This window comes from Podarcis bocagei (assembly GCF_964188305.1).
Source record: "Podarcis bocagei genome assembly, chromosome: 1".
Taxonomy (NCBI): Eukaryota; Metazoa; Chordata; class Lepidosauria; order Squamata; family Lacertidae; genus Podarcis; species Podarcis bocagei.
The window spans coordinates 48,109,776-48,128,095 of record NC_138125.1 but is presented as its reverse complement, the minus strand read 5'-3'; the positions used below and the strand labels follow the sequence as shown (position 1 = coordinate 48,128,095).

Here is an 18,320-nt window from a genome sequence, read left to right as displayed (position 1 = left end):
ATTGTGGAAGGAGTTCCATAGTTTCCCAGAATCTCAGTACAGTGGTACCTCTGGTTACGAAGTTAATTCATTCCGCAAGTCCGTCCTTAAGCTGAAACTGTTCTTATCCTGAGGTGTGCTTTTGCTAATGAGGCCTCTTGCTGTGTGCATGATTTCCATTCACATCCTGGGGCAAAGTTCGCAACCAGGAGCAGCTACTTCCGGGTTAGCGGAGCTCGCAACCCGAAGCATTCGTAACCAGAAGCGTTCGTAACCAGAGGTACCACTGTACAGACATGTGGCTCAACCTCCCAAATTTGCTGATCCAAAGGCTCTAAGCAGAGAAGGTTTTTTAAAATATATATTTTTCCTTCACATCCTGACATGCCTCTGAACGTATTTTACTCAGCCCTGTAATTTCTTCTCCCATTCTCCTTATACCTTATTATCCCCAGTTGTTTTCATCTCACCTCCCTTATCCTTTTACATTCAGTTCTCTCTCCTATAACAGCTTTCCTCTCTTCCTTTTAGGTTCCCTGTTTATTAATGTATTGTAGTTGTTGTTCCCAGTTAAGTTATTATTCATGGGTGTAGCCAGGATTTATGTTGGGGGGGAGGGTTCATGTTAGTGGGGGGCAGATAAAGCAAATTTAGTGGGTAAATCAATAAGTATTTTTATTGATTTACTTGATCTGGGGTGTATGCGGCAGCCTAGTATTGTTATACCAAGGCTTCTTGAACAAACTTACTGTACAGCAATTAATATCAGTGGCTTCTTCTGAATTATTTAGGCTCTTCCTATGCCTCTTATTGAATGAGTGCCTTGTTCTCACTCTGGTCTGTTAGCAGCATGTTAACAGCAACCAAATTCACTGCAAACCTTAGTTCTTGGTGCTTTATAAAGCATATGCTGAGGCTAGCAGGCCCCAATATAGTAGCAGAAATTTAGATCAGGAGTGTTACTGTTGACTCATGGTATCAGATTTAAGGAGAGCCAGGGCTTTTAGGAAAATTCTGCCGTGAGCACAGAGATTTGATGAGAGATTTAGAAGCTTATAGTTCATCATTCATCTAGTTACAATACTGCAATTTGAAAATTGATTTGAGTTTTATATGAACCCAGTCTTTGAAATAAGCACACAAATTACTTGTTGTTGTCGTTTAGTCATGTCCGACTCTTCGTGACCCCATGGACCAGAGCACGCCGGGCACTCCTCTCTTCCACTGCCTCCCGCAGTTTGGTCAAACTTATGGTAGTAGCTTCGAGAACACTTTCCAACCATCTCGTCCTCTGTTGTCCCCTTCTCCTTATGCCCTCCATCTTTCCCAGCATCAGGGTCTCTTCCAGGGAGTCTTCTCTTCTCATGAGGTGGCCAAAGTATTGGAGGCTCAGCTTCAGGATCTGTCCTTCCAGTGAGCACTCAGGGCTGATCTCCTTAAGAATGGATAGGTTTGATCTTCTTGGAGTCCATGGGACTCTCAAGAGTCTCCTCCAGCACCATAATTCAAAAGCATCAATTCTTCGGCGATCAGCCTTCTTTGTGGTCCAGCTGTCACTTCCAAACATCACTACTGAGAAAACCATAGCTTTAACTATATGGACCTTTGTTGGCAAGGTGATGTCTCTGCTTTTACGATGCTGTCTAGGTTTGCCATCGCTTTTCTCCCAAGAAGCAGGCATCTTTTAATTTCGTGACTGCTGTCACCATCTGCAGTGATCATGGAGCCCAAGAAAGTAAAATCTCTCACTTCCTCCATTTCATCCCCTTCTGTTTGCCAGGAGGTGATGGGACCAGTTACTGGCCTGCACATTTTTTTACCAGCCTTTAAGACAGGCTGGTAGTCTGCATTCCTGGTCACCTATGACTCCTAGGCAAGTTGTTAAAAACAAGACAGTTAAGAACCAGCATGTTTGCTTTTGCTCCAGATTTCATAAAACAGCTACTTGTTTCTGTTATGGCAGGAGTGCTGCCATTACTTGATCAGTGACTTGGCTAAGTATTGTGTTATGACTGGCTTAGTTGCCCTGGATTTATCTGCCTCAGAGGCAGAAGAAATAAGTACTAAGGCAAAAGAAATAAAGGACTTCTATTTTTGTATGTTGATTTGTACGCAGTTGATTGTTCAGAAAATCAGCTAATAAATTTAATAAACTCTTAGCAAGTAGGTGATTTCATACTGATTACCATCTACTTAGTCGATTCCAGAACTAGAAATGGAATCTTCTTTTAAATAAATGATTATAGTTCTGTCTTACAATAGAGAATGATGTTCACACAAACACTGCATGGACATTTTCCTATATGCTGTTAGAGATATGACTATAGATAACTTGTCTTATGGTTTGAGAAAAAACATGCTCATGTTTCAGTATTCGAAAATATGAATGATGGGTTGAGTTGCTGGGTTTTTAAAGAAACTTTTTTTAGCATCATAAGCCTCTCTAAATGAGAAGAGACACCAATGCTTTACTAATGTTTGACTCATTAATTTGGTCCGTGAAACAATTTCGTTAACTGTATAATCCCACAACTGAACTATCCCATCGCCCTTTAATCTCCAGCACGATAGCCACCATTTAATTACGCACTGCTGCAAATGCTTGCTTTGCAGTTTGCCCTCTGCATTCTGAGATCTTTAAGGTAAAGTGATATTTCTAGCAAAATCACAAGTATGATCTGTTTTGTTTTCTGCAGGGTACTTAACTTGGTTTATTTGTGGTTTCATGTTCACTAACAAAGGCTTATACTTGTGTTTTGAATAACCAGGGCAGGGCTAGCCAATGGGATGCCTTCCAGATGTTGTGAAATAAAAATCTCATAAGCCCCGCTAGCATGACTAAAGATCAGGGATGATAGCTGTTGTAATTAAACAATGTCAGGGGGTACCATGTAGACTACTTTGGATGTAGGCATTGAAAAATGTATTGCATCATAAACCTCCAGCCAGGGTAGATTTGATTTAATCAAATTGATTTAAATCAAATTGATTTAAATCACGATTTAAATCACTAATCAGTAAGACTTGATTTAAATCATTTTTTTACATACTTTTGCCTCGCCAGAGTGATGCATGCTCTGGTTACCTCCTGTTTGGACTACTGCAATGCGCTCTACGTGGGGCTACCTTTGAAGGTGACCCGGGAACTACAACTAATCCAGAACGCGGCAGCTAGACTGGTGACTGGGAATGGCCACCGAGACCATATTACACCGTTCCTGAAAGACCTACATTGGCTCTCAGTACGTTTCTGAGCACAGTTAAAGTGTTGGTGCTGACCTTTAAAGCCCAAAATGGCCTCAGCCCAGTATACCTGAAGAAGTTTCTTCACCTCCATCATTCAGCCTGGACACTGAGGTTCACTTTTGAGGGTCTTCTGGCGGTTTCCTCCCTGTGAGAAGTAAAGTTACAGGGAACCCGGCAGAGGGCCTTTTCGGTAGTGGCGCCCTCCCTGTGGAACGCCTTCCCATCAGATGTCAGGGAGATAAAGAATTGCACAACTTTTAGAAAACATCTGAAGGCAGCCCTGTTCAGGGAAACCCAGCGAGATGGAAGGGGTAATAATAATAATAATAATAATAATAATAATAATAATAATAATTTATTTTACAGAACCTTTCCACCCTTGTTTGTGGAACCAAGAGATCTGGAAATGTCCTTTCTTAAAATATAAGCTGAAATTGTCAGGGTTCTGAAAGAATGGACAGACTTTTAGAATCATAGCCATGGAAGAACTTCTGTTTATAAATTCCTGTTATAAAAACTGCCACTCTGGTGCTTTCTTGAGTGTTGCTTTTAGAATAATTCTTTTGGTAGGACACAAAACTGAACTTGTTCTAGAAATCCTGTGCATGGTTTCTGTGGGAGGAGAGAGGAAATGAGAAATCCAAAACATGAAAGTACTAGGCTAGGCTAGAGGCAGCTTATTTTCAGAGCTGTGCAAATAAGAAAAAAAATCTGTGCCAAGAGAAGCTGGGTATTGTGATGGGTATAAAATTGCGCACACTCACTTAAATAAAATAAAATAAAATAAAAAGTTATGTACTAAGATAGCACAGGTCAAAATATCATTGCACACCTGATGTAAATTATAAATGTATGTCTTCTCTTAAAAGACAAATCACCAAGGTCAGTGAAAGAGACTTTGCTTAGCTATAAGTTCAAACTTTGAAGCTGCTATGTTGAAAGAGAATATATGCATGGTCTGCGTGACAACTGGAAAATACAACAAAACTATTACGTATTACATATAACTTACCATTGGGTCTTGCCAACCTAAATTCCTCTCCCATAATGTTTTCCGGCCAGTGACGGTTCCTGTTGAAATTTCTATTAGTTTGTTGTATATATTTGAGAGTAGACCCATATCATCTAGAATAGAATTCTAGATCAGAAGTTCAAACCTTGTTAATGGGATGGCAGATTGTAATTTGGATATTTTAGAAAATAAAACCGCTAATGTGCTTGCAACCACCCCCTGGTAATTTTACCCAAGTCTAGCCTTAATTGTACTTCAGTAACATAAAAGTTTTATGTCATTTGTTATGAATGCTGGCGTGGTTGCTCGAGAGCGAACAGGCAAGACTCCCACTGGTCTTTACAAGGCTTTATTATCTGTCGAAAACATTCACAATGCAGAGCATCTCAATTCCATGTCTGCTCAGTTGCTAGCAGAATCTGGGAGTGGAAGGTCCTTAAACTTTCCCCAGGAGAGCAGTCTTTCGACCCCCAACCTACGCCTCCCCTCTCTGTGCGTAAGCCTACTGCGCAGAGAGGGTGTGGCAAAGGGGGACCTGCCCCCCCCCACTTTGCTCAGGCTCGGTGTTGCAGCTTTCCCTTGCATCTTCCGAGCCCTACATCCCTTCCCCAGTGGAGGCGTGGCTTCCCTCCTCCCCAGAGGAAGAGCTGCTTCTCATGATCTTCCACCTCTGAGCAGGTATTGGCTGCGCACTTTCTGTAACATCTTCCCAAACGTAAGGGCAGATGTGAATTACTTTAAATGTTGTTGATGTAAGTCATTAAGACGAGAGCCCTTTAAAAATCACTGGTGTACATTGACTTTTCCATTTTGTGATTCATATATTCTACAAACAAGATTTAGTTGCTGCAGCAAATGAATACAAATTGGTTTGCAGCTAAATTATCCCACCTTGAAGCATAATCCAAGATCTCTGATCATGTATTTTGCACTACTCAATTATATCTGCCTGTAGAGATGAGGTGGGGATTATGAAAATTAATTTACTGGCTTTCTTGTATATGTGCTAAGTCTGTAAGTAATATCATTTGGAGCGGAGGGCCATAGTCCAGCATTCTGTGTCCAGAAGCTAGGCTGATAATTATGGGGGGGGGGTAGTGCTTTTCCACATAGGAACTGTAAATATTACACTTTCTGTGGATCTCAACAGCTAGGAATCTTGGTGTAAAACAAACTAGTCACTTTCAAAAAAGCCCGCTTCAAACTGTAGGTTATAAAGCTGATTTACATACGATTCTTGTTTGTACTTAATGATAAGTTGGGATTCAGGATAATAAATTAATTTTGGCTGCTCTCTTCCTGCTGGCCTAATAGGAAGAAAATAGGAGGTGGGTGGGAATCTGTGAGCGCAGCACTTTGCTTTGGTTTGCTGAAGTTCTCCAGTTACCACTAAATCAGCATACTTAACATGTTTATATTACATGCAGATTTCGTTTAAAGGACAACTTTTATATTTTTTAATATAACTGAAACTGAATCTTATTTAAATAATATAATCTTACATTTTCAAAATTATTCATTCTTTGAAAGGACTGGAAATGTTTTATTCCTAGATGGACACTCTTAGGAAGCTGAATTTGGCAATTACACGACTTCAAAACTCTATTTTTGAATGCATGAATTTGATGCAAAAATACAGTCATTTTTTCAGCTTTTGCAGCAAGCCTGTTCGTTTGACCTGTGGGGATCACAACAAAATTAACAGTAAGTTAGTTAACTTAGTTGGAGAAACTGCAATATAAATGCTGTGTAGTCGCGCCAGTAGAACAAATGTGTAAGTTGATCATGGAGTGCCTTGAGGACCTGCATAATGTAATTTATACTGTGCTGGAATTGAATGTGGGAGACCTTGACAGGTTTAAATCTCTGCTTGGGGCAGTTACTTGCTATGTTCCTAGAGCTTCATCTACATTTTTTCAGTAATCTTTATGGCAACTCTGAAAAAAGGAAGCTGAAGCTGAAAGAGTGGTTTGCTTTGGCACATCCAGTGAATGTATAGCATAGCTGAGAAGAGATTTGAACTCAAAAATAATTGGCTAAGGGTAGCTCTTAACTACTACAGTGGTACCTCGGGTTACAGACGCTTCAGGTTACAGAGCCTTCAGGTTACAGACGCTTCAGGTTACAGACTCCGCTAACCCAGAAATAGTACCTTGGGTTAAGAATTTTGCTTCAGGATGAGAACAGAAATCGCGCAGCGGCGGCACAGTGGCAGCGGGAGGCCCCGTTAGCTAAAGTGGTACCTCAGGTTAAGAACCGTTTCAGGTTAAAAACGGACCTCCAGAACGAATTAAGTTCTTAACCAGAGGTACCACTGCTCATGGTGGTAGTTATACTGATACAATGAAGCACATGGTGCAGTGAAAGGATAAATGGGGTGAAATGCTTCATGTTGTATTCTGAAGCTCAGTGTGGTTTTATGTTTCTAAAATTCCAACCCAGCCACTGAAGCTACTCAGCACAGATGACTGGCTATCTGCAAAGTTTTATTAGATGAAATACTCAAAAACGTGTTGTTGTTGTTATTATTTTTTAATGTTTAGGCACATTGACTCTTAATTGTAGATTATGCTTCTTAAGAGTTGTATGTCTAAAGCACTGAATTCATTTTTGTTTAAAGATGTACCGATCCTGGCCCCTGGATTCAATTAAAAATCTAGTAGATCACATTAGGGCTTACCAAATCTACCGCCAAGTGACACTAACCTGAAATCCCCAGAACTTGTCTCTGGCCCAAATTTGCTCAGCAGATTCTCTTCCCCAACTACTCCTGTGCCAGCCTTCTGTTTATGGGATGTGTACACAGATACACTCATGCTCAGTTCTTTTGTGTGCCTCAGCTGTTGTGCATGAAGATCTTTGTGTAGGAATAGTAAATGCACAATCAGCAGGTGTGCTCCTTCATCTCTCCACCACCCGTCACATGGTAAGCTCCAGTTTCAGTCTCCTGTGAGGTCTACCTCCAAGGAGATTTATGGAACAAATCTGTCTAGGACTGGCATCTTTGACAGGGGAATACTTTGTACTGTATGTTCACTTGTAGGACCCTAGTAGAGAACCAATAGGCTCTGCAGATGTGGAAGGGGTCTAAGGAAGTAGTAGTGCATGTTCAGTGACCGTGCACAAAGGTGACAGTCAGGAACTTAGTGAATCCTCCTTCCAGCAGCTGTTAGCCTAGTGTCCGGATGTGTTGTCGCTTACCTCAATTCCATCCTTTTCATCTTGTCCCATACTTGCCTGGAACCAGCTCTTTTACTGAGGGCTGGAGTCAGGAAAAAATGGGAAATCCTCAAGGCAGAATGGTTTCTAGCTGTTGCCTATCTTCTGACAGCATGCTCTTGCATATGAGGCACATGGAGTATGTGGGCAGATTCATACCAGACGCTTAAAGCACATCTAATGCACATACCCCAAAAGAATCCTGGGAACTGCAGTTCTCCCTCACAGAGCTACATTTCCCAGCACCCCAACAAGGCACAGTGTCCATTAGTCCTTGTTCCTTTGAGCATTGAGTTGGATGCACGGAGAACCTGCTTTGGGTTTATTTTAAGCATACAGCTTAAAGGATACTATGCATTCTGAAGGTGAGCACATGGTTGCTTGCCCGCCCTACAAAATACTCTATTGCATAAGGAGAGTTGGCTCCTGTCAGTCTGGTCTGTAAGTGGCAGATCATTAGAAAAACTCATGACAAGATGATTACTATCTAGTTTCATCTCAAAAGAATAATGATCTCGAATGCTTGATTCCCCCCCCCCCCATTTTGGGGGTGTTGTACTTTAAATTAAATTAAGCAAGAGAGAAAAAAGAGTTGCACAATCTGCAAACTGCTATTTTCATTTTCACAGAGAGTCCCAGAGAGGGAAGGATAACTGGATGGTATACTTTTATCCTTCCAATTCACCTGTCAACCAAGGTCCTTGTGCGTATGGTGGCAATCCTTCCAGTCTGGAAGTGGTGTTTTTGAATGCCATGTCAGTATGTGGTAAAATATGACCTCCCAGGATCTGACCTAGAATGTATTGCAGAGCCATGGTTGGAAGAGTGGATGGGTAAACATATTTTAGCACTGTACCAGGTTTCTCTGTAGAGCCATCAGCTAAGCTGTGCATGTATGGGCAGGCAGGGAGGCAGAATTGCTGTGGTCTATCATGATTCCACCCACCCTGACCTAGTGCCCTGTTTGAATCATTGAGTGTTTGTTTTTGAGGTAGGTGGCTGGCACAGAAGGGAGATTCTGTTGTATAACAGGCTCTTTATGTGACCTAGCTAGGGTAGTTTCCCATGTTGATGGAGTTTCCCAGCCTGTTGTTACCAAGTGACTTTGACATCCATGCAAAGACCACCTTGTTGGAAATGCCTCAGGACTTTCTGCCCTCCACAGCAACTGTGGGGCTATCCCAAATTACCGTATTTTTTGCCCTATAGGACGCACTTTTCCCCCCTCCAAAAATGAAGGGGAAATGTGTGTGCGTCCTATGAGGCGAATGCAGGCTTTCGCTGAAGCCTGGAGAGCAAGAGGGGTCGGTGCGTACCAACCCCTCTCGCTCTCGAGGCTTCAGGAATCTATCTGCAAGCCTTGGGAGCCCGCGGGAGTTCCTGCCGGGCTCCCTAGGCTTGCGGATAGCAGCCTGCATCCCGAAGCCTGGGGCTCGCTGAGCAGCGCGCCCCGGGCTTCGGGCAGATATCCGCAAGCCTGGGGAGCCCGGCGGGAGTTCCCGCCGGGCTCCCCAGGCTTGCGGATAGCAGCCTGTTCTGGGGGCTGGGGTTGGGGGAAGCTCCCCCTGGGGGGAAAATAATTTTTTTTCTTTATGCCCCCCCCCAAACTAGGTGCGCCCTATGGGCCGGTGCGCCCTATAGGGCGAAAAATACGGTATATTGGGACTCCTTCACATAGCAGAATACACTTTGGGATTGAATTTTGTTTTGTTTTTGTTCTGAACAAGAGGTATGGAGGGACAGTGTACGGTCCTCTTGTCACTGACAGATTTTGAATGCTTGAACCTGCCTTCAAACTGACAGGAACCTTCACAGGAGCGCTGACCTATGTAAAAGGAGTTCCTGACTACCTACAACCCCCTGTTGAAACGGTCCCCTCTAAACCCCCCATCATGTTGGACGATTACCAACCAGTCTCAAGTTTACCATTTTTGGCAAGGTACACGAAGGCATAGTAGAATATCAGCTTCAGGGTTTCTTGGATAAAATGGATTATGATCCATTTCAGTCTGGCTTCATGCCTGAAGTTGGAACCAAAGCAGCTTTGGTTGACTTCGTAGACAACCTCCACTGGGAACTAGACAGAGGGAGTACATCCCTATAGGTTCTGCTGAACTTCTCAGAATGTAGCAGTAGGTCTGTCTTAACACCTATCCAGCAATGTCTGCACTGGTTGCCAGTTGTTTTTGGTAACAAATTGAGACTTCAGTGATTCTCTTTAAAGATTAAATAGCTTGGGTCCACAATATCGGAGGAGTTACTTCCTTCCATAGTGGTCTTTTGCTTGCTCCCTAAGATCAGAAGGAGATGCCCATCTCTGTGTTCAACCTGGGGTGAAGGCATGGTTGATGGGAGCATGGTTGAGAGCAGCACCAGATAGGGCCTTCCCAGAGGCTGCACCAATGTTATGGAATACAGTACTGTATCTTGTTTCTTGAAACATGTAGCCTTCCCCTCCCCACCTGTCTGTTGGTAAATACATTTTTTTTTTAGTAGGCTTTTGCCTGCTAAGTATCAGCAGCTTTGTGTAAAGGTTGGATTATGTTTTTGGTCTTCGCTTTTGTTATGTTTTTAGTGGGGCAGTGAAGTGGGTGGTGTTGATGTGATTTTAAGTTACTGTATGCTGTGCTGAGTTGTGCATATGCACCAGAAGGGTAGGATAGAAATTTCTATATAAAATAAATAAATATATTTTTAAATATAATTATTATTCACTTGTTTCCCCCCCCATGTCAGTTCTCCTATTGAATATAATTTGAATACAGGTGTTTATTTCAGCAGCCAATTTACCACCCAGTCCAGTCATTTTTTCAGGAAATAGTAGTACACAAGAAGCTGCCTAATAACTGAGACAGATCATTGGTACATCTAGTATCAGTACTATTGACACTGATTGGCAAAGTTTCATCTGGGACCCAAGATAGAACCTATGGCGTTTTGTGAGAAAATCATGTGAGCAACACAAGCTATAGCCCCTCTCCTGCAGCTTAACAGATGTAAATCTTCCAGGGCACAGAAACTAGTTCAAGGGCTGATCTTTTCTTGCTTGAGCCTCCTGAAACATAACCGATGTTGCTATAAAAATTAATCTTTTGTGGTAAAGCAACTGACTGTTTAAATTAGATCTAGAAAAAAACATTCCTGATTCAATTCTAATCTGCCCATCTTTGAGAAAAAGCAAAAATATACAGTATTAAGATGTTGGCATTTGTATTTGGTATAATCTAGCCTGCTGTGAAGACAGCACTTACACACAAGATTCCTATAGACCAGGGGTCAGCAAACTAAGGTCCGTGGGCCGGATCAGACCCAATTGCCTTCAGGATCCAGCTCACGGACTGTCTATGGATCGGCGTGGGAATTCTGTTCGTCCGGGCTGCGCCATTCCCCCACCCCGAGCCATTCCATTCCCCCCCACACACACACCGCGGCGGCGCCTCCTCCCTCCTGGCTTCTCCCCGCCCTGCCTAGAGGAGGAAGGAGACTGGGCTGGGCTGGGCTGGCTGAGCGCCATTTTAAGCAGCCCCTCTCTGGAGCCAGCCCTTTTGTGCCACTTATTGTCCCTTCGCCGCTGCCCTAGTGCTCCTGTGGGCCAGAGAGCGGAGCGGATGAACTCACTCTGCTTACCCACGAGTAGCAGCGGTGGTAGTGGTGGTGGCGGCGGCGGCGGCGGCAGCGGTAGCCCCTGGGAAGGTAAGTGCAGCAGCTGGGGGTAGGGAGGAGGACTACTTGCCCCCCTCACCTCTTCTTCCAGCTCCCCCTCTGTGCTGCTTCTCTGGCCCGCCACAAGGTCTGAGGGATAATAGACAGGCCCATGGCTAAAAAAATTTGCTGACCCCTGCTATAGACCATAAGAGTTCAGTCATGGCATGCATGTGTGAGCATTCTACACGCTGAGCTATTACAGCGAAGAAGAGGCCTTTTATTGGGTCTTCTCCCCTCAATTCCACCCTCTGTTTCATTAAGGAACATTGTGAATGGACCTGAAGGGGTGAAAGAACTTTATGCTGATATGTGAGATAGGAAGTACATCCTTGCAACTAGCTTGCCCTGGCCTCCTATGCTTTTCCTTTTATACTTTCTCAAGCAACTTGAGATTTTAGAGTCAAGGTGCTAGGGACATGTTTAAGACAAAAGCCAGTAACACTCCCATTAATGTATATTTATGGTGTAGTGAAAATGAGTTTAACAGTATAGAAAAGGGTGGGAGTGTACTATAAGGGTTGTTCTAAAAGTCAGAATTTACTACGAGGTCAAACCGTTTCCTACATGGTTATAAAATAATCTTTCTCTTTTCTTTGTCCCCCTGTATTTTACAGCTGAAATGCTCCCTGGGTATATTGTACAGTGATGCTGACAAAAGGAATAGGAACTTTAATTATGTTAATGAGTGATCAGACAAACAAAACTTGAGGTAAGAATATAAACTTTGAAGAAGCACAATGTGTCTGAAGGCAGCCCTGTATCTGGAAATGTTTTAATGTCTGATGTTTTACAGTTTTTTATATATGCTGTAAGCCGCCCAGAGTGGCTGGGGAAACCCAGCCAGATGGGTGGGGTATAAATAATAAAATTATTACTATTATTATTATTGGTGGAATGGACAGCCCCAAATTCCAGGTGTTTGGCTTTGTAGTTACTCTTGAATTTTTCTTTCTGGAATTAAGTGAGGTAAGGGGTAGCATTTCAGATGTATAGGGCATTGCAAAGGGGTTTTAGAGGAAGGGGAAAGATCCTGACCAAGGTTTAGAGACTTGCTTTTTTGTATAGTCAAAGCAAACACATTTCTTTTTCGTCATGGATACCTCGTTTATAAGCCCACTTCCCATAACAACTTGCTGTGGTCAGGAATTGTGGTTGTCATGAATGAGTTTGGGTGACCCTTGGGTTCCTGCACTTGCCCTCTTTCTTCCTCCCCTACAACCAGTTAATAATAATAATAATAATAATGATAATAATAATAATAATATAGTTTGTGTCTTCACTCTTCTAACCCTAACCCTTCTTAGTCCAGAACTATAGCTTGCTTAGTTCCCACTCATATTGGTGCTTAATGTATACAGATGCTGCTGTTTGACCAGGGCTACAACCTAAGGGTAGATACCCAGTGGTGGCTTGCTTATGACACTGGTCTCTTTGAATAGAAATCGCTGAATCTTCATCTTCAGAGGAAGAGGAATAAGCTAAACCTAAATGCTATCTATCAGTCATGGTCAGTGGGAACAAATCCTGAGCCACTAAGGTTCCTTTTAAGCTACTGAGCAGCTGCTGATTTTGAACCAACTGCTAAATGTTGGTTTCCTCTCTGTAGAGAGATCACAGTGCTGGCTGCTTAAATGAACACCAAGGCAAGTTTTTTTGTAACAGAAGCATTAAATAAATGGTTAATTTAAATCAGCAGCACTTTACTGGTTTGGAAACGGAAAAAAATTACTCATTTGCTTAATAAAACATTTGTAAACAGAGGATTAGTGTAACGTGTGATGGAGTGAGCTACAGTTTAGAAAGTTGCCTTCTATCAAGTTAGATCAGTGTTTCCCAAACGTTTTTGGGCAACGGCACACCTGTTTACCGGAAAAAATCTCGCGGCACACCACCATTAAAGCCCCGCCCCCATGACGTCATTCGGGGAGCCGGCGGCTCGGGCCTGAGCTGGAAGGAGAGGCGGTGCTTTTCGGCACAAGGCAATCGGCCTGGAATTGTTTCCCGCGCGCTGCGAAAGGGAACAGCTGCGGTCGCGCGAACCCTCCGGCGCTGGGAGGGGAAAGGGCGGAGTCGCAGAGCACCAGCTGGCCGAGCGGTTGCGCGCAGCGTTGTGCTTTTGGAGAGCGTGCGGCTGCTGCTAGGGGATCCGGGGACGTGAGCAGGCCTGGCCCGACCCGGGTTGAAGGAGGACAAGCCGGCAGCGCGCCAAGTGAGTTCGGTTGCGCGCGACGGCCCCCGCTCCCCCCACCCCCGCCGGATCCTCGCCGCCGCCGCCTCTCGCCCGCCTCCCTCCCACGGCACACCAGCCGATGTCTCACGGCACAGTAGTGTGCCGCGGAACACCGGTTGGGAAACACTGAGTTAGATCATTGTTCCATCTATCTCAGTATTGCTTGCACTGGTGTTCAGTGGTTCTCCAGAGTTTTAGGAAGGGTTCTTTTCCAGACCTACCTGGAGATGCAGGGGATCACACTGGAGATCGTCTGAACAAAAAAGCATGCACTCTACCACTGAAATACAGCCTTTCTCTAAAGTAAAAATCAGTAGGAACGCAGACTGATACTTGCTGCCATTAGCTGATTTTATTCTTGTTCTGAGGGCAATCTTGAGAAAGGAGAACTAAAAACATTTAAACAGCGGCTAATCCTTTGGTTTACAGTCAGTATGCTGGTTGTGGTAGATAAAAATATGTTGAACATATGGAAATGGAATGAGATTAACTATTTTCGTAGACCCTTCAAATAACATACCAGATGGAGCTAATATTGCATGGAGCTAAGACTTGCCTGGAACTGGTGATCTTGATGCAGCGATATCTTTGCCCCATGCCCATTTTTCTAAGTTATGTAACATCTTTGAAGGTATTATATGCTCAGCCATCAATTACATGATGTTTTAGTCACCAGAACCAGTCTGCTTTGGCTTTTATAGTCTACATTTTATGGGTCTTGAATTTCTCTCCCTTCCCTCATTGGGTCAGATTCTACCTTTATAAAGACCCTTCTAGACAAATGGCTGAAACTTCATTGCATAAAAGAACTGAATCAGTTTTGTTTTTCAGGGTGAATACTAGTGCTTTTGATCTTCTTTAATCTGATCCTTTTATCTGTCTTGTTTTAGTCCTAACAAGTTAGCTCATGTAGTGGTTACACTGAGGTTAAGAGATACTGTGACTTAAAGGATATCTCTGCAGATGCTTTGGTGTTTCAAGCGTAAAATACCTTCAGGCTACTACAGCTATTCAGTTGCATAATCTGTTGGATTATGTGCTTTGAGTACAAGACTGATTACATAGCCTGTATGTAAGTCATCTCTAAGAGCGTCAGAAGCAATACATTGTGATATAAAGACACAAATAAACCAGCATGTTATTTTGCAGATATCTGCAAGAGATGCTCCATTGTATACCCAAGATTCTTCATATAAGAACAAACCGCATTGTAAATGTCTTTATTTTACAGCACTCAGTCCCCTCAGGCCTTACACTCATCTCCCACAAGCCTTGATCCAAGGGCAACATTCTGCTCCTCATAGTAAAAAGGAATGAGCTTGGGGGCAGGGAGTTTTTGATAGGGTTGCCATATGTCCGGATTTTCCTGGACATATTCGGAATACTGTAGTTGGCAGCAGTGCCCGGGCAGAAATCGTAAAAAAATGTCTGGTACAATCTGGACTTTTGGCAGCCCATGTTGGCAGTGCTATTATTGCTGTTTTTCCATAAAAATTGCTAAAAATTGCATTTTTAAAAAAGCAATTTTGCCCAAAAAGCTCAACAGTTTTTGGCAAAGGTTTAAAAAAGCTCAATAGATTTGGCATAAAGAAAAAAGCTCAGCAACTTTGCTGTCCAGGTTTTCACTGTTTGAAATATGGCATCCCTATGTTTCGATCTGTTACTCTTTGCCACGTGGAAGAAAATATATTGAATGAACACATTAGTGCTGGAGTTTTGCAGTGGGAGAGTAAACAGCCACAGAAGAATGTGAATGAAGTTAAGTTTGGGATTGACAAAGGAGACTAGTGCTACTTGTTACAATATAATTGTGAGGCTGGCCAGCAGGGCTTTCTTTCTCTTTATTCTATGTTTTTGTATTGCACATTACCTTGTTTCTGTTAGGCATTTTATGAATAGTTTATGTTAACATTACAGGCAACAAGTGATAGTTGCCCAGGGTACCTGTACAAACTGCATTTCATGTGGCACCTGCAATAGCAAAGGATGTTTTGAGGGGGAAGTATCGCATTTTTGAAAGGTGCAAAAGGTGGTGTGTTGAGTGTCAAATGTATTATTTTAGCAACTTAAGCGCATCCTTCAGGGAAGTAGTTTAGACTAAGCACAACACAAAAAAACCTGATTGTAAACAATGGAGACATGTTGCAAGAGAAACAATGGACTATTTTAAAGTTAGCATTTTATGTTTTACCAGAATACCTTCATGTAAAGGGCTAAGATCTATTTTTTCTTCTCTTTTTAAACTTACTGATGTTTTAAAGTTACTTTACTATGGTAGCAATATTGCGCCTTGTGCTCATGGAGTGACTCCTACAGATAGACTTTTCCAAACTCACCAGTTGTTCCCACAAAACTTCACTGAGCATGTTGTGTAGGGCAGTTGCTGGACTACAGCTTACATCAATCTGGACTACTGGTTGTGCTGTCCGGGGCTAATGAGAGTTGGAGCCCAGCAACATCTTGTGGGGGGGGGGGAGAGTCTAGTCATTCCTGCTATAGGGCCATTCAATAGCAGCCATTGCCCTTTTGAATATCTGTAGCATCCTCCCATTGCTGGCTCTTCCCCAGACCCCCCATGTATGGCACTCTTCTCATGCTTCTTTAGCTCTTCTGCACATCTGAATCCCGGGGCAGAGTTGGCAACACAGCAGAGCATCAGCTGCTATTGAATAACCCTGCTGGGCCATAGTGTGCTCTGAAGCGCTGAGTGGAGGTCGTTGATGAGCGAGGATTGTCACGTGCAAGACTAATAGAGCCTTATGGAAACTGCTGTTTGAGCACAGAGCTTTCTATGGCTTGGATCCTAAGTTACTTTCTGTCAATGGAACTGAATGGAATGAGTCTCTCCCACCTTCCCTTCCCAATCCTAATAAACAGATTGATACCGGCAGTTCTTCCATTATGAGGCAATTACAATTACAGACAAATATGTGTTAATGTTGGGGTTTTACTCCCAGTTGAAAACCAGCTGTTTCTCGTTAAAGCGGAACTCTTTATGATGAAGCTCATTTCTTTGGAGGCACATAAGGCTCTGGCAATGACCAGCAGAGTAACTGATCCAATAATGTGATAGGCCAGGTGTGCCTCATGGCTATCCCAGGAACAGTTCTCTCAGTCCTGTGATGTAATTCTGAATTTGTTGCAACTTGCTGCACCCATCAGAACAGTAGAACTGGAAATGTTTGTGTGGCCTAATCCTCAGAGTGTTCCAGCCATGTCAGCTGCGTTACAGTTGATTGGGCTGGCAGAAACATAGCACTTTAAGGGTCAGGTCATGGAGAAATAACACTTGTTGTTAAGTCTCTCTTTGGTTACACCCTAACTAGCAGTTGCCAAGTAAGCTTTGTGTGCATGTGTGTCACGTCTTGATATTTGATAAACATTAGCTCAAGATGGCTTCTGAACATGTATAGCAACTATTTGGTCTTGTGTATTTTAAATTATGTAATTTGAATGATTCATATAATTGAAATAATATGTGGCTATATAGCTAACGCACACAGCCACTTTCTCAAGCTGGTGTTAGGCAAGCAGTCTCAGGTGTGTCTCTCCTTCCAATGTAGCCTGACCTTTTCATTCACAATTGGTTCACCTCTGGGTATACAATCCTGGTGTTGGGTGAAAAGGAGGCCAGCAAATCAGTTTTGCTGCAGGCAGTATAGCTGGCTGAACGCTATGATGCATTGGATATATTATCACTGGACACACAAGGCTTGCATTAAAGAACACTGGTTTTCAACTGGTCAGTTGGGACCCACTAGTGGGTTGCAGCCTGATTCAAGGTGGGTCACAACAAGACTACCACCGTCATGCAAATATATGGTAAAAGATTAATTAAGAAATGGGTCCTGAAATGCATGTTTGAGTTAAAACAAGTCCTGGGATACCTGCCCTGGATGACAGGAGGATAAGATCTATTACAGTCAAACCTCCACTTACCATGCCTCTTCTTATGGTTTGCTGCTGTTCGCGCAGGAGCGGCGATTGCGTTTGTGCATGTGCAGAAGCGGGCAATCACCGCCCGCACCTGCGCACAATGGCACCTCTCCCAGCGACCAATTTCGACCTCCGGACAGATTTCCAGAACAGATTATGGTCGCAAATAGAGGTTCCACTGTATTTGATTATTGGTGTAAACCTCCAGAATGTATTTTGTATAGTTAAATCTTCAGTACATTTTATTTTATTTTATTGCTATGGCTAGTGGCTGATGCAAATAAAGATTCTTCTGATTCTGATAGGAGGATGCATACATTGTGGTGTTGTGGACATTGAGGCAGGTCAGGTTATGATTGGGACCTACGATAAATGGTGGGAAGTGCTCTGTGATGATGACCAAGCGTCTCCTAAATATGTTCTGAGAGTTCACTCAACCCTTCAGAGGAGATTGGGGGTGGTGTGGAGGTATGTGCAGGTGGAGGAAGTGGAGGTTCCTGTTGCACTACAGTGCATAATCAGCAAAAAAATAAATAAATTAGGAAATGAAGAGAATTTTATTTTTATGTTACTTTATTTATTAAATTTATATACTGCCCTTCTTCCCAAATGAGCCCAGAAATGAAAAATGTAAACACAGTAAGATGACTTCTGATGGTGAAACTGTTGAAATATATGATGGTCAACTATAAACTGTTCCAAATTAAAGGAATATATTTGCGAAGAGAAATTAAAGACATTACAACAATGTAGAAAGATTTTACTAAGACCGAGAGAATTCATATAGTGAAGATACACAAAACTTAATGATTCAGAAAAACAAGCAAACGAGATAAAGAACCCCAAGATGTGTTTTTATTTATAGTAATAAAATTGGTGGTATGTTAACAAGAAAATGGGCAAAGATGCACAAATACAAACATGGTTTATTTATCTTCCTTATTCCCTTCCTATTTACAAAACATATAGCATTTGAATTATAATACAACACTC

The 18,320-nt window shown here is 42.7% G+C and overlaps 1 protein-coding gene across 8 annotated transcripts in view; it reads left to right on the top strand.

Annotated features, from left to right (window-relative positions):
- The window catches only part of SIPA1L1 (signal induced proliferation associated 1 like 1), a 175,446-nt gene that overhangs the window by 16,855 nt on the left and 140,271 nt on the right, over nt 1–18,320 (top strand). For 7 of the 8 annotated variants that reach the window (XM_081185846.1, XM_081185845.1, XM_081185843.1 and 4 more), the window contains exon 2: nt 11,776–11,870. The exons of the other annotated variant lie outside the window; for it this stretch is intronic. The gene's annotated coding sequence lies outside the window, so the exon portion shown is untranslated. The remainder of the gene's footprint in view (nt 1–11,775; nt 11,871–18,320) is intronic. 8 annotated transcript variants of the gene reach the window in all.